Source organism: Oryctolagus cuniculus, chromosome 2, assembly GCF_051225735.1.
Source record: "Oryctolagus cuniculus isolate XC-2025 breed Fujian yellow rabbit chromosome 2, ASM5122573v1, whole genome shotgun sequence".
NCBI classification, from domain to species: domain Eukaryota; kingdom Metazoa; phylum Chordata; class Mammalia; order Lagomorpha; family Leporidae; genus Oryctolagus; species Oryctolagus cuniculus.
The window spans coordinates 127,353,574-127,379,263 of NC_142868.1; the positions used below are offsets into that span (position 1 = coordinate 127,353,574).

Here is a 25,690-nt window from a genome sequence, read left to right on the forward strand (position 1 = left end):
AGTAGATTACTTTTGCCAATGTTAAATAATTACTGTTTATAGTCGTTGTGTATATTCCCACTAAGCTAGGATCTTTTGCTTTTATTTGTTAAACTTTTTATTTGGTGAAGTATTAAACCCTTTACTGCAGTATAAATTTTAAATGTTATCTCAAAAATTAAAAAAAAAAAGGTAGAAGGAAAGATGGTGTGAGGGAGGGAGGAAGGGAATATTATTTATGTTCTTAGACTTGTATTTCCAAATCATATTCAATCTGTTAAAATTATTAACATTGAAATTACATAAAAGGAGAAAAACTTTACAAGCCTTAAATAAGCTCAAAGTTAATTCAATCATGAGCAACCCTATATGATTTACAACTTGGTATGTGCTATCTTTTCTCTTTCCTGTTCATTTTTTTTTTTTAAAGTTTTAGACCAGTTTTAGAGTCACAGCAAAATATACCCAAGGAGGCAAAGACTTTGCTTGTACCTTCTTCTGCCTCCACACCTGCATAGCCTGCCTCTTCCTTTATCAACCCTCACCATCAGACTGATACATGTTCACGATTGATGAACCTACAGCGACACATCATGCCCACCCAGTGTCCATAGCTTAATGTGACACATTCATTCCTGCATATTCTCAGTTGGCATTTCTACTTTCTAGAACCTAATGAAATTATAAAACAATTGTGTTCCTGGTGTTTAATTAAATAGAAACATTGTCACTGATGTGTGCTTGGTTAAATGGTAAATACTTGATATTATCTATGTTTCCTTTAAGAAAATTTTCTGATGTCAGGGAATTGTATTATACAAAATGTGCCCTGTAATTCTTATTTTATACTGATTTTTCTTTGTTGTGTTGTCTGTGGGTCACAAATACAGATTAAAAAATTCTTCAAATGGAAAAAATAAAACTCATGACTCCATTTATTAAACTGCAGAATTATACATTTATCCCAATGCTTTGCTTTATGAACTAAAATGAACTCACCATTCTTTTAAAAGAAGTTTATTTTATTTATATTACATATAAAATCTCACTGTTTCCCTTAGTTTATGTGTGTACTAAATTATAAATTTAAAGACCTGTATCCCTAAGAATCTCCATTTGGAACTCTCAGCTTACTTGTTCTCCTCTACAATGTACTCTGACCTTACACTGCAATGCCCAACTGTGTGCCTCGTATATGAATAAAATTAAATAAAGTGAATCATGCAATTAACAATCTCACCTCTAGTGCGGACCTGAATACTGTGCATAGTAAATAAGATACTTTCATTAAAAGTAAGAGAAAAAAATAGTAAATTGAACATGACTCTTTAGGCAAAAAGGGAGCTGAAAATCATGATAAAAATAAGTAAAACACTGAAGGAAATGAACTGAAAGCCATACCATATTTCTAATCCATTGTGTGGAGAAAGAGGAGGAGAGACTCAATGCCTGAGATACTGATTGAGGATGCAGGAAATAAACAGAAAGGTCATGGCTTCCAGAACTCGGCTCTATTCCCCTCTCACAGACACTAACAATACTGCACAGCCATACATCAGATTGCAAAAGCAATCCTGGCACTCAGTCTCAGTGAACCAAAAAGAGGTAGCTTTCAGGAACAGAGAATAAAGAAAGAAGGGAGGTAGGATCTACTACAAAGTGTTCACAAAATCAAGGTCTTTCAGGTACAGAGCAATGGCAGGACAGGTAACTTACATGAGGCAAGTAGGCCTGTCGTCTGGGCAGGCACCAGAAAATGGTGCGTGCTCTGGTGATTGGGCAAGTGCCTGTTCAGAGTTGGGAGCCAGTACTTGTGCCATGAAGGAAGACAGATGCTTGTTACCAGATCTTAGTGTTTTTCAGATGTCAGTTTCCGTACATGTGTGTAAAAGTTGCTTTTCATCTTGGCAACTAAGGAAATAGAAGTATTGTACAATGGGAGGGGAGGGGAGGGGGGGGGAGGGGAGGGGAGGGGAGGGAAGGGGAGGGGAAGGGAGGGGTAGGGGAGGAAAGGGGAGGGGAGGGAGCTAGCTAGCTTAACAGGTCCAGCGGCTTCAGCAACCATTCCTTAAAAGAAGGGCCAGTCAACTACATCCAGTGGATTAAATCCAGTCTACTGCTTCCTTTTTTTATAAATAGGATTTTCTTGGACTACAGCCATTCTCATTCATTTAAGTATTGCCTATAGATGCTTTTGCATCACAATGGGCAAAGTTAAGTCGTTGTGACAGAGATTGTCTGGACCACAAAGCCTCAAATATTTGCAAAAGGCCCTTTACAGAAAGTTAGCTGACCCCTGCTCTAAATATTTCTTTTCCAGACACCACCTACCAGTGCCAGGAACTGCACTCTCGTAATTGTCATGCACAGCTTCAGAGCCTCTTCCAGAGTTGGTTCTCTCACACTGGAGAGACGATCGGATCTGAAGCCCACACCCACCCACTCGGGTTTTAAGGCATCTCCAGCTGAAAATTCTGGCCCAGACTAATAACGGACAGATTCACGTGAGAAAAAGCAGTGAACTATCCGAATGATAGAAGCCTACTGCCTTCACTTCTAAAGAATATTATTTGACTGAGTTAAACTAAGAAAAGATCTTGGGAAATAGAATTCTCAGCTTTACCATTTTGTATGCAGTGTTAGTAAATATCTGTACTTCATGGTGTATGAGATCTATCTACTGGGACTGATCGTCCCAAAACAGCTATCCCAACCTGCTTCTCCATCAAATACTTAAGAAATGGCAGTTACTTCTGTCCAACGAGTAGACACTTGTTTATGGCTTAGTCTGTGGAAGCAGAACTTCATTGGGTAGTACCATTTCTTTTTCTTACTTACATGTTATGCCATACAACCTGCGGCTTAACAGGCCTTTTAAACTGAGGCCTGCGATGACTTCCTTGACCCATGGAAGCTGGGAAGCAAGCGCTCAAGAAGCACGTGGTCATTCATAAAATGCTACCGCTTTGTGTTCACCTGAGACCAGACGTTCTGTCTACCAGGAGCTGGAACAAGAGGGGACACTCTGAGGACCTTTGCTTGGTGGGGGCCGACAAGAAGGTCAAGCTTAATGTCCTCCTACTTCTACTCCTGGATCTCTTTTTACCAAGCAAGTACACCACTTAGTATGAAGTGCTATAATTTCCTGAATGATTAGGCACTTCTGTCAAAATGAACAAAAGTCATTAATAGTACCACTGACCTGTCAGTCACTGAAACTTTATCAGTACCAAGCACTTTTAAGTTCCTAACTGAATTATTTAACTTATTCCTTAACAACAACCCTGTGAAGCAGGTACTATTACTAGCCCCACTTTACAAATGAGGGACTTGGGGACAGCATGTTAAGTAAAAGCACCTAAATGAGAAGAAACATATCTGTCCTGTGGCTTCTTTTCCATGATTTGAATATAAGGTAGTATAAAGGAATAGAAATTCTTGCTATGTCTTAATTTCTTTCTTGGACTAATTTAGCCATGAGAGTTACTTTCATTCTCTCAGGCTGCTGAAATATAATTTGCCATTTTACCTAGATCAAAGTAGATTAGTAAGGGAAGTGAATATCCACGCAGCCAATGGAGCTCAGTTTTTAACTAATTAGTGGCTTGACTACACAGTGCATTTTTGTTTGAAAAACTTAGAAATAGCACAAAAGCCATCGTATTCATCTGCTTGAATACAAGTGAAGTCCTGAGTGTGGAATCCATAGGACTCATTTATTTAGTATAAATAGCTAATATTTAGCATAAATAGCATAAATAGCTATCTTCTGAAAGTGCTTTCCTACAAGACGATTTCTCTAGGTATAAGCATCTTATGAGGGAAGGATGATCAGATTGAAAATAAAATTATTTATTATTTGACAGAGAACACAGAGAAATCTCCTATATCTCCTATACCCTGAGTAGACACATGCATAAACTGTAAGTATTAATTTGAGAAAGTAATTTTATGTCCATGTAATTTAATATTTTTAAATGGGGCTTATATTTCATAGGTCATGTTAAAAGTTTATAAAATTGGCTTTCATTTGGATTTTTATTTCATTTTAAAAACAGAACATTGGTTCTTCACCTCTGGTAGGTGAGAAACACTGATACAGAGCTATTCAGTTAACTCCAAGTGGGAAAATGTACATAAAAGATTTCCTTCCCTCATCTTTCAAAATTTTTATTTGTCAGAAAATAAATTATAAATTACATAAATATGCAAATAATGGGAAAAGTTTAAAGTGGTCTTGTTGGGGGGTATATATTCAATTAAATTTGGAGGGTTCTAATGTAGGAAATTCATAAAGAGAAGTATATGACAATATTACACCTATTTCTAAGAACTTACAGATGGGATGGGAAAAGGAGTGGGAGATGGGATGGTTGCAGTTGGGAGAGAGGTTATGGGGGGAAAAAGCCGCTATAATCCAAAAGCTGTACTTTGGAAATTTATATTTATCAAATAAAAGTTAAAATAAAATAGATATCTCTCCTAAATACCACCTTCATATATTTTACAATTGCATAGGGAGCCAAGCTTTTGCCAAAGTCAGGAAAGAGGATACTCAGTTATTTAAATTTGCACCTGCAAGTTCTGATTTAGATTGTTTTAGTTAAATAGCCTCTATCACCTGGACTCTGACTCCCTGTCACATTATCTGAGATAACTGTTGTCAATAAATGAATTTTGTATAACAGATAACTGACATCCTTTTCTAGTGACAACCCAAGGTGTATTTTAGCTGTCTAGGGAGAAGATACTCAGCACTTCTCAGGGGGGTGCATTCCACGCCTGTAGATACTGCTAGAAGGCTTTCCTCTACATCTGCCTCTTCAGTTTCTGGCCTACGGGCCCTGCAAGGAATAAGCAGGGCAAGTCTAACACATAAAATGTCTCCATCAGGTCTTTCCCTTGTCGTGTCTTCATCAAGCCAAACATCCCCATTCCCATAACTATTCCCTACAGGGTTCGTCAACTTGGGATTGGTGACATTTTAGACCAAATAACGTGTTGTCGCGGGGGCTGTCTTGTGCATTCTAGGATGTTTAGCAGCACCCTTGGTCTCCATCCAGTCAACACCAGTAGCGTCCTTTCCTTTCCACTGCCAGTCACAACAGCTTCAGATGTCCTGGAACCTTGCCAAACACCCACTGGGGAGTTCAAAGCTCTGATTGAGAGCCACTGTTCTAAAGTAGGTAAGGAGTAGGCATAATAAAATGGATCCTAACCATGGTCACAAGATAATCAATAAGAAAATATTTCCCAACTTAAAACTATATTTACTAGGGACAGACTAGATAAAAAAAATCGATTTTGAAGTTATTACTACTAAAATCACTTAATCAGAATAAAAAACAAGTATTGATTTTTCAAAGTCTGTTTTTCTCCGAAACACACACACACACACACATATATATGCACATGTGTTTCAGCTACATAGCTACAAACATATTCTGTTCCTTGTCAGTATCATGACATCCACACATTGCTGGTTTGACTTTTCTAGACTCAGACTTACATCCGTAAACTCTACACCAGTCATTTTACAATCCAACCTGGTGTTCTCTAAATAGTAATTATTCTATCAAAAAAAGAACTCTGTGTGCGTGAGAACAGCATAGTTTTTGCTTCTTTTTTGCCAGATAGTCAAAGGCCTCTTTGCTCCAAAATTAACAGATAATCACCCTCCTCTTATGAATCCTGATAGCATGGCCACTGCTATCAAGCAATTTTCTTCTTGAACAAGCACAAATCACAAGTCCCCCCTGTGAAGCTAAGCAGGTGAATAACATATAATTAGCTGAACTTCATTTTCCGAGGGCATATTTTGTTTTCATTCCATGGTGCCCACCTTCACTTCCAAAGAGGCTCTATTTCTTATTTCTGAGGCTGGAAAATAAAGAGGGCAGGTGCCTTGCAGTGTTGTCAATAATCCTGCGTGTGGGTCTGCTGCCTGTGAGACATCTAACTGGGTTTCACTGCTTGTGAATGGAAAAATGCAAAGGACTGAGCCAAGGGAGGAAATACACTTTATAATTCTTAAACCCCTCAATACACATAAATAATCTAGTTGGAAAATAACCATAATAGCAGTCTTTTTACTTCTTGATGCCAAATAATTCCTTGCTTGCTTGGAACTGACTGATTTCAAATGCTACTGAGTTAAAGCACAGTTTCTTATAACTAGTGCATCAAATCATTATTCCACCTTTTTACCCAGAAAAGTAAGTCACTCGAGAAAAAGAAGAAATTGGTAATTATGTAATGCTCACCCAGTATCTAGGACTTAAGGGGTGTGTGAAATGTATTTTTATATGACCTATTCCAACTGACAAGAATATGAAAGTGAGTTCCAAGTGCCACAAAGCTTCAGCCTGACTTCCCAGCTATCTCAACACATTTATTTCTGCCTCTGAGAGGTGAATCCACCATTGCTACAGGTCACAGGTTCAGCTAATTAAAGGACACAGGTGCTATTCTCACCAATGGCACTAAACTCACAAGACAGGAGATGTGAATGAATGAAGACATAAGTGACAAATGACACGGCCTCCATTTCAGGAGGGCGGCTGGGGGACCCTGAAGAAGGGCACACTTTTCAGTCGCCCTTCGGGGGCTCTGTCTCTGCTCTAACATTATTGGCTTAGTCTAGAGAAACATTACTCCAGTTTGTGATTGGATTTCTTTTTCACAACAAGCACAAGAACTGACTTTTTTTTCTTTTTAGAATCCCCTAAGTGTGTAATTATTTGCAACAAATTTCATTTCTTTCCCCTTAGAGCATACAGGATAATATTGTGTGGACTGTGCACATTTTCTCAACAGGCCTTATGGAAGCCACAGGGTGTTGGCTTGAGAGCTCTCTAGGAGGCTTTAATTATTAGGGAATGATTGCTATGGTTTAGATATTGGTTGAGTGCGTCCCCAAGGCTTCATGCATTGAGAAGCCTTCTTCATTTTGAGGCATTCACAGGAAGGGAACTTAATCCAACTATGGTGTTTAAAAGTGGGGCCTTTGGGCAGTGATTAGGATTAGAGAAAGTCACTGGGGAGAGCCCCCATGACTCAATCCTTGTGGTTCTATATGCAGAGTGGGAGCTCAGAAGAGACACAGAGATACACACACTCCCTGTCTCCTGCCAGGTGATGCCTTGAACCTCCTCGGGATCCTGCCAGCAGGAGGCCAGCACCAGATGTGATCCCTTGACCTTGGACCTTGGACCCTGAGCTAAAAGCAATCTTATTTCTTTCTAATTCACCCACTCTGTGATATCAGGTTATTGGCAACAGAAAAACCATGTGACATAAGTATTATTCTCTTTTGCCTGAGGCAGCTTGGCAAATGCAATGGGAACAAAGTCCTCACCTTGGAGGACAGGAGAGCCTGAAGTGAGGTCTAATCTCCATACTTTACAAGGTTTCATAGGTGTTTGGTGGCAGAACAGCACATTCCCTGGCTCCCATACAAGCGATGTTTACATCTCTTTGCCTGGAATTTATAGTTAAGAACTCTTCTCCTTTTCTTATGAAAAATAAGTAAATAAATAAATTTGTGACTGCTATTTTTTCTTAACAAACTAAAAATCTTTCTGAACTCTCTCCTCTTTCTGAACTACCTTTCTACTTCTTTGTTAAATCTGCAGCTGCCAGCACACATGTATAACTTGGGTCAACAGATACTATCCTCAAACAAGGGGAAAAAATGAAAAAAACAAAAACAAAAACAAATTCTACTGTGCTTCAATTCTTGTTAACTCAGAATGCAATGATACAACTTAGACTCTCCAGTGAAGAGATACCATTGGCCATTCCATTCATTGCTGTATGTATTTTTTATCAATACCAAAGAACTCAAAAACAAAATCCTTATTTTATTTGAGGAAGCATTTATCTTATTTGTTTTAAAGGGTGACAATATGCCATACTAACTTCACACTATAAAGTATAGATCATCAAGATCTCTAAAAATGGCAAACAAACAAACAAAACCAGCATGCTGAGCTGAGTGAAAAAGATCTAACCCAGAGACTGCTCACTTGCTCAGGCTTCTGTCCCTGAGACCTGGACCTTTGAGATAATTTTTTGGTCTTACGAACAAATATCTTGCTCAGTCATCTCAGGTTGACCTTCCAATAAATGGCCAACTGTGTGCTCTTCAATTCTCCACCTCTAGGGAAGAATTCTGCAACAATCTCAATATTCAATTTCCTTTCTTTTGTCCCTTTACACAAAAATTTTACCAGTTATATTCCTGTTTGCAAATTTAATTTCCTGTCAACACTTCCAAGTAGCTATCTAACCAGTCTGCCTCCACAGATATTTACCCTAATAACAGGGGATTCATGGCTTCTTGGGAAATTTCAGTAAAGAGCACCAGGGAAGGCCCTTTGGCTTGTTTTTCAGTCACTGGCTATATAATATAAGGACTTATCATTTTACTCATTTTATAATGTATACTAGAAGGAAATAGTGAAATTTGTGGTGGGAAAACGTAGGCCCTGTGTAAGCTAGAATTAGTAGGCAATCCCAAACTTTGCCTCTTGCATTCCAACACCAACTCTGGTGTTGTCATTTCTGTTATTGCTTGGATACAGATGGGCAACGGTAAGGTTCAATGCAAAAATACGGAAGGATGGTTTGGATGTGGAATACTCACCCTCATTCTTTTCTTAAGTTTTCCTTTTAAAGTACCGCAGCCCCATGATGAAGATCTTAAGGGTTAGAGCAACAGTCAAACACTCAAATGCCAGAGTGGGTGTTGTGGTGCAATGGGTTAAAACAACTACCACTTGGGACAGTGGCATCCTATATGTAGTACTGATTCGAGTCCTGGCTACTCTGCTTCCAATCAGTTTCCTCCTAATGTGTATGAAGGCAACAAATGATCCCTGCTACCCATGTGAGAGACCCAGATGGAATTACTAGCTCCTGACTTGGGCCTGGCCCAGCCCTCAATGTTGCAGGCATTTGAGAGTAGAACAGAGGATAGATGATCTCTCATTCTCTGTCTCCCCCTATGTCACTCTGCCTTTCAAATAAATATTCAAAATAAACTCAAATGCCAATTCAGCAGGTGTTTACACGCAGTCTGAATAGGAGAATACTTCAACACGTTGCATAAAATATGGAATTAAAAGGTAAGTTTGTTTTTACGTAAAATTTTTGAAATCCATGAATATAAGAGGTCTTTAAAAAGTTCATAGGAAATGCATGTTATGGAAAACCTATGTGTGGATTTCATTTTATTTTTGTACCCCCAAACTTTACCTTTTAATTTCATTTTCCATTAACTTTTAAAAATACCCTGTATTTTTCATTTCCACAAATATACATTAGTATATTCTAATCTGTTTTCTTTTGAAATGTGTAGGCCTTCAGACATATTCATTAAGTTCCTGTATTTTGTAAAACAGACCCTACAAGTCATGTATCTTCATTTTAGGAAAATTAAAATATACAGGTAAAGATAAAGAAGAAATCAGACAGCATCCCTAACTAACCACCCAAAGGTAATCAACACTTTATAGAAAGCCTGAACATATATTTGTTTTCTTAAACATACCAGATTGTCCTGTTTGTTCTGTTTTCTAACTTGCCCAGCAACCTGCCAGCAGCTAGGAGCACCACAACCTGACCTCTTGTCTTTTGCTCCTGTGTTCCTGTAACTTGGAATGATCCGGTTCCCAGTTCAGTTGAGAAGTCGACCTGATGCCAGAGGTGTCTCGATCACTATCACTGATCCACAATGAATGTCCCCACTCCTGGCAGCATGAGTTTTCTCTAGCATTCAGACAAGGATTCTGACACGTCCTATCTTTAGTTGTTCTAAAATCGTACTGAGTTCTTAAATTTCATCTACTTGAACAGTAAGAAGCTATATGTAGTCACTTAGTGGTGACTGTGGGATGCCTTTAAGGGGTCCAGCAGAGGAATGCGCACCCAGCACGGGCTTAATATGTTTTATTGACATAGTAAAAAGACGACAAAATAGAATGAGTCATACTTTGTCCAATTTGAGGCCAACAGTAGGAGTAATATTGGCAATATGCTGAAATCTTTACTTAGTATATACTAAATTGATCTTCTGTATATAAAGATAGTTGAAAATGAATCTTGATGTGAATGGGATGGGAGGGGGAGTGGGAGATGGGATGGTTGCGGGTGGGAGGGAGGTTATGGGGGGAAAAAGCCGCTATAATCCATAAGTTGTACTGTGGAAATTTATATTTATTAAATGAAAGTTAAAAAAGAATAAACCAATGATACCTCACCTATTCCATCAGGAGGATGTCTTTCTATTTAGCTCACAACCTCATTTTTTTTCTGGCTCATGATTGACCAAACATGCCTAAGCTCTACCCTTTCCCATTTTATATCAAGCCTCCTTTAGGTCATTTTACTTTGTAACACAGGTTATTTCTCCTCCAACAGTGTGTAAATCCACCCTCATGGCTGTATGTGAAAATCTGGTACCTAATGGATCCAAATTTTATTTTACTGAATCAAAATCTACAGAGAAATTGTAGAAAACCATGCTTTCTAGTAGGGATTTAAGTACTGAGTGTTCAAATAATGGGTATGGAGGCTGCTCCCATAGCTGTAATCTGTGGGTACAGAGTCCCACTTCCCCCTGGAATTGCTTCAGGTACGTCCTGCAGAATTCAGCAGAAGTCTTGTGGTGTCCTTTTTCCAGGAACCCTCTAAGTCAGACTCTACTTCAGCACAGCTTCACTGAGATCCCCATGTGCCTTTCAGCCACAGGGAGATACAGGATGCCATGGTCTGCCATCTCTGTAGCTTAGGCTGGAGTCTCATTTCCCTTGTGAACTTAGAGAGTAGAAAGAGTTCAATTCTGAGTTTTAGGGGTAGGGTGTTTGGGATAAGATTAGGACTAAAAAAGGCCATTGGAATGGAGCCCCCATGTTTAAACCCTGGTGACTTTATAAGAAGGAGAGAGACCAGAAGACACAGACATGTGGTCCCTATCTCCCTACATCGAATGCCCTATACTGCTGCTCCAAGACTCTGTCAACAAGAAGGTCACCAGATGTGGTTCATTTACCTTGGACCCCAGGAACCATGAACCTCCATAAACTATTTTCTTAATGATTTGTTCAATCTATGGTTTTGTGATATTGGCAACAGAAAATGGACCAGGACATATGCAGTTCATGCCATGAGGTCATACTTACACTAAAGCAGCTTCTAGAACTTTCACAAAAATCCCATCCTGAGCCTCTGCTGGTGGCTCTTGTTCTTTTCTTTTTTTTAATTTTTTGACAGGCAGAGTGGACAGTGAGAGAGAGAGACAGAGAGAAAGGTCTTCCTTTGCCATTGGTTCACCCTCCAATGGCCGCCGTGGCTGGTGTGCTGCGGCCGGCGCACCGCGCTGATCTGATGGCAGGAGCCCTTATCCTGGTCTCCCATGGGGTGCAGGGCCCAAGCACTTGGGCCATCCTCCACTGCACTCCCTGGCCACAGCAGAGAGCTGTCCTGGAAGAGGGGCAACTGAGGCAGAACCCGGCGTCCCGACCGGGACTAGAACCCGGTGTGCCGGCGCCGCAAGGCGGAGGATTAGCCTAGTGAGCCGCAGCGCTGGCTCTATTTCTTTTCATTCTCCCAACCTCCCTCTACTCCCAATTCTGCCCTTAACTGCAGATCCTCTAGATTTCTAGTTTTGGATATTTTTCTAACTAGATTTATGCATTTCTAAATAAACCTGGGGAAGAGGAACATCCTCTGCCCAAATAATCTACTCCTACACACTTTCCCTTTTTTATTTATGCATTACAAAAGATCTAAGTAAAGGGAAGTATTTAATCAATATCTTAAAGCCTCTCACAGTCCAGCAATACAGACACTGGCTACCCTGAAGCCACACCACATGGCCGTATCCATGACCTAAACTAGAATGTAGTCAAACCTTTGCTTTGGTACCCCTGTCCTCAGTGATAACTGCTCCTTCTTGGTTCCTTTCCCAACTTTACCCTGACTCCTGCTTCTTAGCAGTATGGATGTCTCCAGTTCTTCTTAGAGCAATGCCTTAGCCCTCCTCACCTCTGGACTCACAGTTCCTAAAGTGGGTCTTGGAATATGCACTGCGCCTAATATGCATATGATAGATGAATGAATGAAGGGAGAAATGGATGAATAGCGTTCTTCTTTGCAAATAGGGGTAAGGGCTCCAGTAGCTGAGCTGCAGGGAGCTTTGTCTCATGGAAGTAAGGTATCTTGGTGTGGGGCACTCTGGTTTCTCATAGATAAGCATAATCATCAGCATCTCTTTCCTGAATTTTTATAAAGCCCCCCATTTGTTCTTCCTGCTTCTAGTTTTCCAGACATTTTTCACCTTGGAATCAGAATAATCTTTAAAAAATTAACTCATATACTTAAACCTTTAAGTTTAGTTTAAGTTAGTTTAAGGCTTTCCACGGCAATTAGGATAAAAACAAAACCCTTATGGGTGGCTTGCAAGCTCTTTTATCCATCATGCCCAGTCCTTTCCTGCCTCACAGTTTCTCCATGTGCTATCTGCTGGCCTGGAACCTTCTTCTCCACTCCAATCTGGCATGGCTGGCTCCTTTTCTCCCTTCAGGGCTCTGCTTAAATATCATTTAAATATCATTCAGAGAGACCCAACTTGAATAGCTCATCTAAAATTAATTTCCCTCCCTTCTTTCCTCTGTCTCGGCTCCCAGTCTGTTTCAGGATTTCATCACAAATGGAAAGTCATGACTACTTTTTCCACTTACTTCTATACCTTCTATACTTTCTCTATTCCTCAAGTTTTATGAGATAGGAAGTACATCTTTCTTGAGTATTGTCTGTCCAGTGTCCAACACAGAACCTGGCATAGAGGAAGAAGTCAATCAATGTTTGGTAAATGAGTAAACCAACAAAGACAAATGCCTTTCTACTGACAAGCACGACCTGTCTAGCTATGACAGGGAGTGAGACCTTGGGCAGGAGGGGAGCTGCGAGCGAGGGTACTCTTATATTCCTCTACTCAAAACATTTTTGGGACCCAGAGCAAGACTCCAAACTTAAAATTTGAATTTAGACTTCTCCAACTCCTTGTTGTTCTGGGACACCTGGCCCAAACCCTGGCCTGGCCCTTTCCTCTCCTTCCAATCCCAGCCCTGTCTTGCCCTCTAAGGCAAAACCCCAAATCTCTTAACAACAGATGCTCAAGGACCACTCCTTTGTACGCACATTAGCAACTCAATTTGACAGACTATGGACAGAACTCCATACAGGTCTAAGATCTGTGCTATTTGGCAGGGCTCTCTTGGTGATCCAGATGGCAAAGGGTGTGGGCTTTGAATGGGAATGACGCCTGCATCCCGATTATTTCTTTTTCTGGCTAGGGGAGTGCTGGAGGAGGGCAGAGCTCAGAAAAGAGTCTCTCTTGCCCAAGTCTAAGAGTTGAAGTGTTATTACTTCTTCCCGAAAAATTCTTTTTAAGTGATGTTGAGATGTCCACTGTCAAGAATATGATAAGTATTTTGAAGCCTACAATAAGACACTGAGATACTTAGAGGAGTTTATGAAAGGATGATTTTTGTTTTCCTGAAAGCCTCGCACCACACAGTATCACAGGCCCCTCACACATCTCCTACTTCCTTACTACCCCCCCCACACCCTTGTCTAGACCTTACCCTCTGTTGATGTAGCAGCACATCTATGCCCATGTCTCAAGTCCAACAGGCAGACATACTGAACCCTGCAAGTTAATTTAGGTCCTGCCCCTGTAAGCCAATATTGGAGGAAACTAGAAGCCAAGTTCATATTTGTTTGGGGCTCATCATCTTTCAATGTTCACCAAGAACGCTACTAGTGTTGACTCACCAGAAGTTGCTCTTTACAGATGATATTTTTTCAACTGGTGGATTAGTGTTGGATATTACCAACCGAATGCAGTGAGCTCCCAAATGTCTGAGCTGACTTTTTTTTCCAGCTGGAAAAGTCTATCTTTCGAGCAACTCACATTCAGCAGTCCCTGACCTGCCAGAAACATGACTTCCCACCAGTGACACTGGGAAATACCAGCCTGTGCATCAAACAATTATCAATTACTTGGTGGTTCTGGCTGTTCAGGCACACAATGAGCTTCTTTGATTTTTTTTTTCTATGCTGTTTCTAAGACAGAATACAAATCAGTGTAGTCTCAAGATGTAGTAAAATGATCATAACCCCAGAGCCTAAAGAAAAGAAAGGGTAAAGAACTTTCTATGAGATAAATTGAGGGAAAGAAAGAAGCCCTTAAGCCACTACAGAATTCCTTTCAGACATCATGCCACCATGCAAATGGCAAATCTGCCTGATCTCACCTGTACCCTCAACAGCTTCATCTTGCCTCCTGACACCTGCTTGAGAATGCAAGTCGCTAAGTCACTGAATGGCAGACCTAGAACATTTAGCTGTAATTTTGTTCAATCCTGTGTTTTGCGGGTAACAAAAAAAGGCTCAAACAAAGGGGGAGACACTTGTCTAAGGGCATTCATCATCATAAACATCATTATTCCCCATCATGACTAAAGCTGCTAATTTTTAACTGATCACTTATCACCTATCTGGCACAAGGCTGTGTATTTGACACAGATCATCTCAACATGATGTTGAACTCTGAGTCTACCAAGATGGATTTTAGTCATAAAAAATAGCACATGAAGGAGGAAAATCCATCTCTACAGCCTGTGTCCAAAACTTTCAGTTATATAAGGCTATCTCCAAGTTTACAAGTATGAATAACACTGCATTTATCATGGTGGTTGCTGCTGTCGGTTTGTTTTCAAACAGGGTCCAAATTTTAGCCTGGGTGGAAATTAAATTCCATTTACTTTATTTTACTTTATTCACAAGACTTTACCCCAGATGACTCTTGACTTTTCCAAAGGCCAAACCTGTCTCCAAAAAGCATAGATATGTATCTACAGACAATATTCAAAAGAAGAGGCCACAGTCTTCCAATTCCTCACAACAATTTCTATGTACATTGGAAGAAATAGAATAATGATTAGGAAATGTGTAAATCCTTCCATCAGGAATTCAACACATACTATATATATATATATATACATATATATATATATACACACATATGTGTGTGTATTATATATATTTTTTTAATATGCTTGTGTCTTTTAAAAATACTTACTTATTTGAAAGGCAGAGTGACAGAGACAGAAAGAGAAATCTTCGCTCTGCTGCTTTACTTTCCAAATGCCTGCAACACCAAGGATGGGGCCAGGCTGAAGCTGGAAGCCAGTAACTCTATCCAGGGCTCCCACGTGGGTAGTAATGAGGACCCAAGTACTTGGGCCATCATCTGCTCCTTCCCAGACATATTAGCAGGAAGCTGAATAGGAGAAAAGCAGCCAGGACTTGAACTGGCACTCGGATACTGGAAGCAGGTGTCTCAAGCAATAGTTTAACTTGCTGTGCCACAACACCCAGTGTTTGTGCCTTAATTCCCTGGTGCTGCTATAACAAACTATCACAGATTGAGTAGTTTGTACACAACAGAAACTTACTGTTCACAATTCTGGAGGCTGGGAAGTCCAAGACAAAAACGCAGCAGATCTGGGGTCTGGTGAGAGCTGCTTTCTGCTTCAAAGACACCACCTTCCCACTTCATCTTCACAGGGCAAGAGAGTCAAATAAGCTCCCTCAAGCCTCTAATTCTATCCATGAGAGCTTTATCCTTGAAATGTTATCACATCCTAAATAGGCCCTGTCTCATTGATACTATTGGGGATTAGATTCCAATATAGGAACTTCGGGTGCCAGGGGGATACAACATTTAGAATACAGTAGTTTGTTTTAAAAAGCAGACAAATCAGCATTGCACTGTAATTGCAACTTATACTTGTCCAGGCTGGTGTTGCAGCATAGCAGGTTATGCCACCGCTTTCAAAGCTGCCATCCCATCCTGGAGCACCAGTTTGAGTCCCAGCTGCTCCACCTGATTCAATCCAGCTCGCTGCTAATGCACCTGGGAAAAGCAGCAGAAGACGGTTCCCATGCGTAGGCCCTGCCACCCTTGTAGGAGAACTGGAGATCCAGATGCCTTGCTTTGACCTGGTCCCGTCTGGTCCATTTCAGCCATTTGGGGAGTGAATCAGAAGGTAAAAATTACCCTACTCCAACACACACACACACACACACACACACACACAGCCACTCTGCCTCTCAAACAGATAAATAAATCTTATTTTTACAGAAAGCCTATTTCTTAGAAACAATGCATCTCAGGGTTACCCTGGATTATGAATTGGAAAGTTGGTTTTTTTTTTTTTTTTTTTTTTTTTTTTTTTTTTTTTTTTACTTTTATTTTGAACTAATCGTAGACTCATAGAATTGCAAAGACAGCACAGAGAAATCTCAAGGATTCAGGTATTACGGAGGCATTAATAAGGTAGTGAGTCAGCATGGCATCCCTGATAACAGTGGAGCTCTCTGGCTAAACTGATGTGCTATGATATCCAGTTTTCCCTGTCCATTGGCTTGGGGATCTACCAGCATGGAGCTGGTGCAGCTTGTAAATATCACCCCCTTAAAAAACCTTTGCTGTTGATTTATCTGAGGAGAATAAAGCAATATATTGCCTATTCCAATGCAGCCCTCTCCTTGTTATCTAAAATATGCCTTTCCTGGGGGACCCCCAAATTTGTAATCTTATATTCATTGAGCTCTTTGATGAAAATCCTGTTGAGACTTAAGCAAGATAGCATCAAATAGAAATAACATCCTGGCTGATCTTACAGACAAATGCTGTGGGAACCATGAGCACTTTTCATATATCAATCAAACACACTTTCTCCAACTGCATCTGAACATTATAAGTCAAAGTAAGAGTTTTTGAAAAACTACACAGACAAAACAAATTTAAAAAAGAATGCTTACTTTGAAAATGCCTCCTTCCTTTTGGAAAAATATTGTCTACTCCATATTTTTCATATTAATATACTCCCCTAGTATATTTTATATTATTGGGTATGTTCGAGCAACAGACTTCACTAGATTATACAAGAAATCTCATCTTTAACTTTGCAGAAATGCATATATAGCACATATTTTCTCATTTGATTTATATCATTCATTCATAAAATGAAGGAAGGAAGACATGAAATACTGGAATGACAGAATCTATGTATTCTTGGTGCTATTTGAGAGATAGGCAAAATTTCATTTCAAGACCTCTCCCTTTTTCTCTGAGCATTTTATTTGGGTAGAAAACTCATTGTAAATCACCTCAATAAAGACTAAATAACTCCCTCTAGCAGGATTCAGATTTCCATTACTTTATACATTGTAACATCAATGAGTTTTCCAAATCAATATTACAACAGAAATGTGGCAATTACAATATAAGGTATGGGGAAAGAACGCATAAGAAGTCACTTTCTTATTCTGTTTTTGGAGGAAAAAGGCAAGCAGGAGCAACAAAGAAAAAGAATCTCACACAAATGGAAAAGAAGAGCGATAGATAACTTGGAGACAAGCATGCTAACAAGCAAAACACAGCGCTAAATGGTTAACCACGTGAGACACATTATTATTTCATATTAGATGGATGCTGTCTTTGATTTTGGGTTTAAAATAGAACATGAAAACCATCACACCATACTGAAAATTCAGGAAAACATTAGCAAAGGCCTGGGCTTATTAAATTAATAAATGAAGAACTCATTCTAACTGTATCATAAAATAAAAATTAAATTATTGAAATGAAATCTTTAGTTTAACATCTTTTCTAATCCTCTATTTAAAAGAAACAAAGAAGTCAGAAAAGAAGGAAAAGAGGGCCCCAGAGAGTGAAAAATGACTTTTTCTTTTTTTCCTAGAATTGGCTTCCTTGGTTGACTGATCTTTCTTTCAAATACATGAACTAATCCAAAAGTTTTGGGACAACATCTGAAAGGAATAGAAGGTGTTCTCTGTCAGCCTTCTTCAAGCCTTTCAAGGTACCCAAAGGCATATCTGTTCCTCGTGACATGTGCCAAATTCCTTCCGTCTGCAGTAATCTACCTCTTTGCCATCTAGTACCCTAAGTGTAGTGCTTTTATATTTGCTAAAACAGCAGGAAGGAATCACACCTATACTGACTATATAGTTACTGAATTTGAACAATGCACTAAATACTATTACAATTCCTATTTTTAGGAATTATTTGAGAGGACATATTCATATGACTTAAAATCATACCCCTCTACCATAAAATGCACATTATTTATTTAACATCCATAAAGAGTATTTTGTGTATGATCTATGATTGGTGCTTGAGACTGAAAAGATTAAATTACCTAATACTTGCTGAGAGTCCATTTGATTGCAAGCATCTGGCATCAGCAGTGGACACATCACTGCAAGGTTCCCCATCAGAGAATAGAGTAACTCAAAACATTTTCTTTAGAGTACCATTCATCTCAGTGGAGCATGGTGGATGCACATGCAGATTTTTAGACAAATAATAAAACAGTACAATGAGTATTTATGGAAGTTTTTATCATCAATCAAGGGAAAAATAACTATTAGAATAGTTAAGAGCAAGACTCTGACATCAGCATGGCCAAGTGCCAGCACCAATTTCGTCATTTACTAGTCAACTGAACAAGGGCTAAGCTAATTTCTCTGTGCCTCAGTTTCTTCATCTGTGAGATGAGATTTGTACTGCTACCTTCCTCATGGAATTCAATGAGTTCATTCTTGTAGAGAGCTTAAAACAGTGTCTGGAGCATACTAAAAATCATGTGTTGCAAAAGTAAGGTCTCATACCAAAGTGATCTAGGAGTATTATCCATGACAGAACGGACATGTAGGAGGAAAGCGGGGATTAGAGGAAGAAGGAATAACCAAGCATGCATTTCTAGCTAATGCAGATTTCAGCCACCATTACAGATATTGTTAGGGCACAGCTTCCAAGCACCACTTATTATACCTATTTGCAAATTCAGAGTGGCTTGTTTCCTTTTACTGGGAGAAAACCGAAGCACAGAAAATTCCATACAAGAGATTCAATCACTAAGGCAAGAAAAACTCCTTTACAAAGTGAATTAACTTGAAACACCAGATCATAAGTTAAAATTTTCCATTCTGTTCCTTGAATCAAGTTCTATCTAACACCTAATATTCCACAGAAGAAAACTTGTTGCTGCAATGAATTGTTTAAGAACCTGTGGATTTTTTTGAAATAGTATCATTGTCAAAACATAGTCTTGGAGCACCAATATGTTGAAGAGGGTTTTTTTTTTTTTTTTTTTTTTTTTTTTTTTTTTTTGACAGGCAGAGTGGACAGTGAGAGAGAGAGACAGAGAGAAAGGTCTTCCTTTGCCGTTGGTTCACCCTCCAATGGCCGCCGCGGCCAGCGCACTGCGGCCGGCGCACCGCACTGATCCGATGGCAGGAGCCAGGAGCCAGGTGCTTTTCCTGGTCTCCCATGGGGTGCAGGGCCCAAGCACCTGGGCCATCCTCCACTGCACTCCCTGGCCACAGCAGAGAGCTGGCCTGGAAGAGGGGCAACCGGGACAGAATCCGGCACCCCAACCGGGACTAGAACCTGGTGTGCCAGCGCCGCTAGGCGGAAGATTAGCCTAGTGAGCCGCGGCGCCGGCCCGAGGGTTCTTATGGTTCATTCCAGATGAATAGAACCTTCTTTTTCCAAGGTATAACTGATGGAGTAAAATCAATGAGCATTCAGAGAGGGCTACAATGACACTTGAAGGCTGGCCAATGACCAACCAACAAAAGAAAGGCTTTTGGCCAGGGAAGACATAAAACCAACCAACCAAGCAACCATGAGGGAGTCTCACAGAATCAAGAAGAGAAAAGGCAGAGGGAAGAGAGAGGAATGGGGAGGTAGGAGAGAAAATGAGAGGGGTGGGCATTTGGCCTAGCAATCAAGATGTCCACAGCACATATCAGCACACTTAGGTTCAAGTCCCAGGTCCCCTCTTGATTCCAACTTCTTGTTAATGCATATCCTCAGAGGAAGCGGCAGAGGATGGCTCAAATAGTTACATTTCTGCCACCCATCTGGAAGACCTGGACTGGGTTCCTGGCTCGAAGCTCTGGCCTGGCCCAGCCCTGGCCAGTGCAGGTATTTCGGGAGTGATACAGCAGACGGAAGTTTACCCTCTGCTTCTCTCAATATCTCAGCTTCTCAAACAAATATATAATTTTTAGAATCAGAGGAAACAGGAGAATTAGGATCAATCCTTATCTACTGCCTGAGTCACCGAGGTACAAATCCCGGGAAGTATGGCTCAAGACCACTGGCACTTTGAGACAGGGGAAAACACAATGAAATCTGGGTCATCCACTTACAGCAATTTGTCTTGGGGTGAATCACGTATCCTTTAGGGAAGATGCCTAGCAAATAAATGCTGGATAAATGTGTACTTTCTTTCTTCTGAGTTTGGTTCATCAACTGTAAAACAGCAATATGAAGGTAGACTCCACAGGGCTATTACTGTAATCAGGCTTAATAACATACTGGAATAGCTCCATCATCCAGCAGGGTCAGCTCTCATTCCTCTTGTTATCCCAAATCCTCATTATCCACCACTGGGGACTATGGATTGTGCAACCAGTCTGAACATGAATGACCCCTGTAAGCTTTAAGGGAACTAGTCATAAGAGCTCCACAGAGAAGAAAAAGAGAAATTAAATTTAAGCAGACCCTAATGGCTCTTTCTCAGAGCTCTGTGAGCTATCAAGATATTCAACCATCACAGGAATAATCTAAGCCTTTAAGTTATTTGAAAAATTACCAAAATATCAGAATGTACCAAGCACTATCATAATAAACAAAAGAAGTTATACCTGGTGCCGAGGACGATGATGTGAGTTATTTTATTTTTATTTTCCTCCGCTCACAAGTCCATGTTACTGAATAAAGAAGGGAAGAAAGCATGAATGTAAAAGGAACATTAAGATAAAGCAACAATTGAGGGGACCATTAGAGAGATGATAGATTGAGTGGGAGATTTATTGGAGGGTGATCAGCAGGCAGCCAGTTGAAAGGTATTGGGAGAGAGGTCGGGGCTGGAAGCATAAGTAGTCAAGTAAGCATCATTTCTCAGCACCAACTCACAGAGCACCAGAGAAAAAGATGAGAAAACCTGAGAGAGTCTGAAACAGGAGCCAAAGAATTTGGAATAATTAGTGTGCCAGTAAGTGGCAAGGAAAAAAAGAATGACAGTTTCAGAGTACAGGTCAAACACTTGACCAGAGCATAAGCTATACAAGATCAAAGAGAAGCTAGAGTCGAGACGTAGGGTGGGGAGTTCAGAAGCAGGTGGAACTGTGACTTTGTGACAAGAACGGAGACTGAACATAGAAGAGATAGGATTCAGGATGAAATCCAGAGTGTGTATACTGCAACTCCCGGATGCTTGCCACATGTGTCTAGGTATCTTTTCAACCAGGCAAACCACTCTGAAGATTAATAGTGACTTTTTAGGAAGACAACTGATGACTTAGCAGTTTTATCCATAGGGAAAAGGAGAAAAATGTGGAGAAGGAAAATTGTATGTGGATGAAATTTGTATCAATGAAGACAATGCCTAATTCATTCATGAATATTCACAAAAATTGAATAAGTAAATGATACGTCCTGTAACAGAAGTAATAGAGGCTTTAAGAAAGGGAATTAAAAATTATATCCATACCTATTCAACCTCAAATTCAATCATTAAAAGTGACAGAGATTCCATTTGCAACTTCAAAATCATCCAACAAGAAGCAGTGTAATGTTTCAAGAAAAATATGCAGATTTGAAGAAAGTTCCGAACTGACATCCTAGCTTGGCCACATGCTAGCCTTAGCAAAATAACTCTGCCTGAGACTCACATTCCTCAATAAGACAAAATGAATCTGTGCAGAATCCAACTACAAAGTCTTGTTTTCAGAATGCAAAGAGATACTGTTTTTAAAAATGTCTAGTTCCTGGTAGGTGCGGGATGATAGCATTGTTTCCGTTATTCCACCACCCAAAGAATGCATGTCAGTTGCAAATCATAATAAGTTAATTGACTTTTGAACAACATAACCAAGCATTTTATTGCACAGTACATGGAATCCTTTCAAAGTAGACCCCTAGGAAGGATAGGCACAAACCCCACTTGACTTGGCCGTGGTGAGAACTCTCACAACAGGAGCTCCTCTTCTAGAAATGACACAGAAACTTGGGGACATTCCTTTGATTATCCACAAATGTAGAAAATACCATTCTTGCGAGGGGGGACTGACTTCTGGAGAAAGTCAGCACTATTTGGTTCCAAGACTGGCAATAAGATTTAGCTGAAATGTGACCCCAAAACAGTGAGACTGATTTTCTTCTGTGACTCATCTTGAGCTCAAAAGACATTTTTTTAAAAAAACTTCTGTACACTATCAAAAGGAAAGTACAAGATGAAACCATAAGGACATTTAAAGCACCACTAAATGTAGAGGCTAAAATAATTGCATGTATACTGTTAAAAAAAACAATCAAGGATACTTGTTAAAGCACAGTTGTATTATGAGACTTAATAGTAAAACTTGTTCTCAAAAAATTACTTCATTTTAAGATCTCCACGAGTGAGATCCCAGTGGAAAGAACAGGTCATCAAAGAAGAAGGTACCTTTCTCTGAAGGGAGGAGACAACTTCCACTTTGACTACGACCTTGTCTAAATATGATCAGAGTCGGTGAACTCAGGGGGCTTCCATAGCCTTGGCAACTCATGACAAGAGCCTAGGGTGATTACTGAGGCCATAAACAAGAGTGTCAATTTGTTAAGTCAACAACAGGAGTCACTGTGCACTTACTCCTCATGTAGGATCTCTGTCCTTAATGTGTTGTACATTGTGATTTAATGCTATAACTAGTACTCAAACAGTATTTTTCACTTTGTGTTTCTATGTGGGTGCAAACTGTTGAAATCTTTACTTAATATATGCTAAACTGATCTTCTATATATAAAGAGAATTGAAAATGAATCTTGATGTGAATGGAAGGGGCGAGGGAGCAGGAAAGGGAAGGGTTGCAGGTGGGAGGGAAGTTAAGGGGGGGGGAAGCCATTGTAATCCATAAACTGTACTTTGAAAATTTATATTCATTAAATAAAAGTTAAAAAAAATAAAAAATTACTTCATTTTAGTGTATTAAGTGGAGGATATTCTTGTGTCTCATAAATTACAGTTATGTCTAAGTGCTTGCAAACGATGTATCATTCTTGGGTTCTTCTTTAAAGATAATTAAGTTTCTTAAAAAAAAAGCAAAAAGCAAAATTACCTTTGAGATGCAATGACTTTGAATAGCCCTTGTCTGGACTGTTGAGGAACAGTTTTTGTTCTTGTTTATTTATATATATATATGTGTGTGTGTGTGTGTATTTGTTTTTAGTTTTTTGGTTTGTTTTTCTTTCTTTCTTTTTCTTTTTCTTCCTCATACAAAGTGTTGAACTCTTTTCCCAGAAGAGAGCTAATCTTCTGTGTATAAAGTTAAATGAAAACAGATCTTAGTAAAAAACAAGGCTGGGGGGCCAGTGCCACAGCTCACTTGGTTAATCCTCCGCCTGCAGTGCCGGCATCCCATATGGGCACCGGGTTCTAGTCCTGGTTGCTCCTCTTCCAGTCCAGCTCTCTGCTGTGGCCCCAGAGGGCAGTGGAGGATGGCCCAAGTGCTTGGGCCCTGCACCCACATGGGAGACCAGGAAGAAACACCAGGTTCCTGGCTTCAGATCGGCACAGCACCAGCCATAGCGGCCATTTGGGGAGTGAACCAACGGAAGGAAGCCCTTTCTCTCTCTCTGTCTATAATTCTGTCAAATAATAATAATAAAAAAGACTGGGAACAGGAGAAGGAAGAAGAGGGGTGGGAGGGTGGGTATGGTGGGAAGAATTACTAGGTCCCTAAAGTTGTATTTATGAAATATATGGAAAAAAAAAGAAAAAGCACAGTGAAATATTTCATTCAGGATCACTGCAATGGGTACAGGGGCTGAGGTAATGGGATTTTGCAATAATAGAGAGAGAGGTTGGGCTCAATTCCAAACACAACATGGAAATGGGAATTTACAGCCAAATAACAGATTTGGAGGATGGTTAGCCAGTGTATGAAAAAATTAGTAAGAGGTAACATCAGGGGTAAGGGGGATTCTAACCTAACAGGATTCTTCTGAATACCAGCCAGAATGATCATTCGCCACTTGCAATGGTAGAGGATAAAGAATTCCATCAGATGTTGAGGATGATCAATGTGTCCAGTTGTGTTTTTGTGTCTGTGTGTGTGTGGGGGGGGGGCTATTTCCTGCTAAAGTAACTTAGCAGGATTTTTTGCTAAAATTGGATTTTATAAAGAAATGCACAGATGGACCTAGGAAAATGTTCAACAGTCTAATTTTTGATCAAGTGAACAATCCCTGTCAATATTAATAGGGAAATGACTGAGCAATTCATCTTATAACTCTACCACTAAATATTGTGTAGCTATCAAACAGAGTGAGCTAGAAAATTCTCTCCCAAATTGTGTCCCCAGAATAGTAGTAACAGCATTGCCTAGAAATGTCTTAAAAGTGTACATTCCTTGTACCCTTCCCAAGCCTACTCAATCAGAACTTTAGGGGATGAGATCCATAAACCACTAGTTTAACAAGTCTGGCAGGTGATTCTGATAATGCCTGAGGAAAATGGATGTCTTCCACTTACCTAGAATAGGAATGTTCAAGATATAAATAAGAAAAATACATCATAAATCAATAAGAAATACTATAGTTAAACATTTATACAGTGTGTGTGCATGCATGTATGTATACATAATAAAAGACTGCTAGAGTGTTGATCAGGTTCTTAAAAACAACTGATGACAGGTGGGTTGAGTATAGATGGAGAAGTAAAGCAAAGAGAAGGGGAGAGGGAGCAGTAGGAGAAGAGGGAAAGAGAGTGAGACTTGTATATAGTAAATAAAGGGATATTTACTAACCGCTTCTTTTATACTCTGGCTTTTATTGAAGCCAATGTCACATTATGTTTGAATCTCCAACTCTTACGTGACAGTTACAGTTCCTTTTTATTCAGGTTACCTTGTGCTAAGATCTAAAAAACACAGCCAGTGTGTGCATAAGAAATGAAGAGGATATAGGCATACTTAATATGTGTTATAATTCTCCAAAGACCATGCAAGTGTCTGCTGGCTAAATGGCTGTCACTCAAGATTAGGGACAACATATGTTGCTTTCTACATCTCCAGCCAAAGAAAGGATGCAGATTGACAGCTGTTAGCCAGGAGGACCTGTGCACAAAGGTAATTTTTTTCTTCAGTAGACAAAATATAAGAAATAAACTATCCTCTTTAATGGGCTCTGATCTGATTCATGTACATATTTTTTTCAAAGAATGCACATCTTGTAAAAACATTTATTTATTTGTGAGGCAGAGAGAGAGAGAGAGAGTATGTACTTATCAGCTGGCTCATTTCCCAGATTCCCACTGCAGTTGCGACTGGACAATGCTGAAGATGGAAACTCAACACAAGTCTCCCACCTGGGGTAGCAGAGACCCAGTGCTTGAGCCATCACCACTGCCTACCAGGGGCTGCATTAACAGGAATGCAGAATCAGGAGTCAGAGCCAGGAATCCAACTAGGCACTCCAATATGGGATATATACCAAACATGGCCAAATACCCTCTGCACTGCAGAGTCCTACACACTTTAAGTTGGGGGTGGTTAACATTTT

At 39.9% G+C, this 25,690-nt stretch overlaps 1 protein-coding gene across 9 annotated transcripts in view; it reads right to left on the reverse strand.

The window, feature by feature from the left end:
• CTNNA2 (catenin alpha 2) overlaps positions 1–25,690 on the reverse strand; it is a 1,277,539-nt gene that overhangs the window by 168,998 nt on the left and 1,082,851 nt on the right. Inside the window, exon 1 of one of the 9 annotated variants that reach the window (XM_089327500.1) lies at positions 9,533–9,721. The exons of 7 other annotated variants lie outside the window; for them this stretch is intronic. The gene's annotated coding sequence lies outside the window, so the exon portion shown is untranslated. Of the gene's footprint in view, positions 1–9,532; positions 9,722–25,690 lie in introns of those variants that run through there. One more of the 9 variants, XM_089327501.1, reaches the window with a different exon arrangement.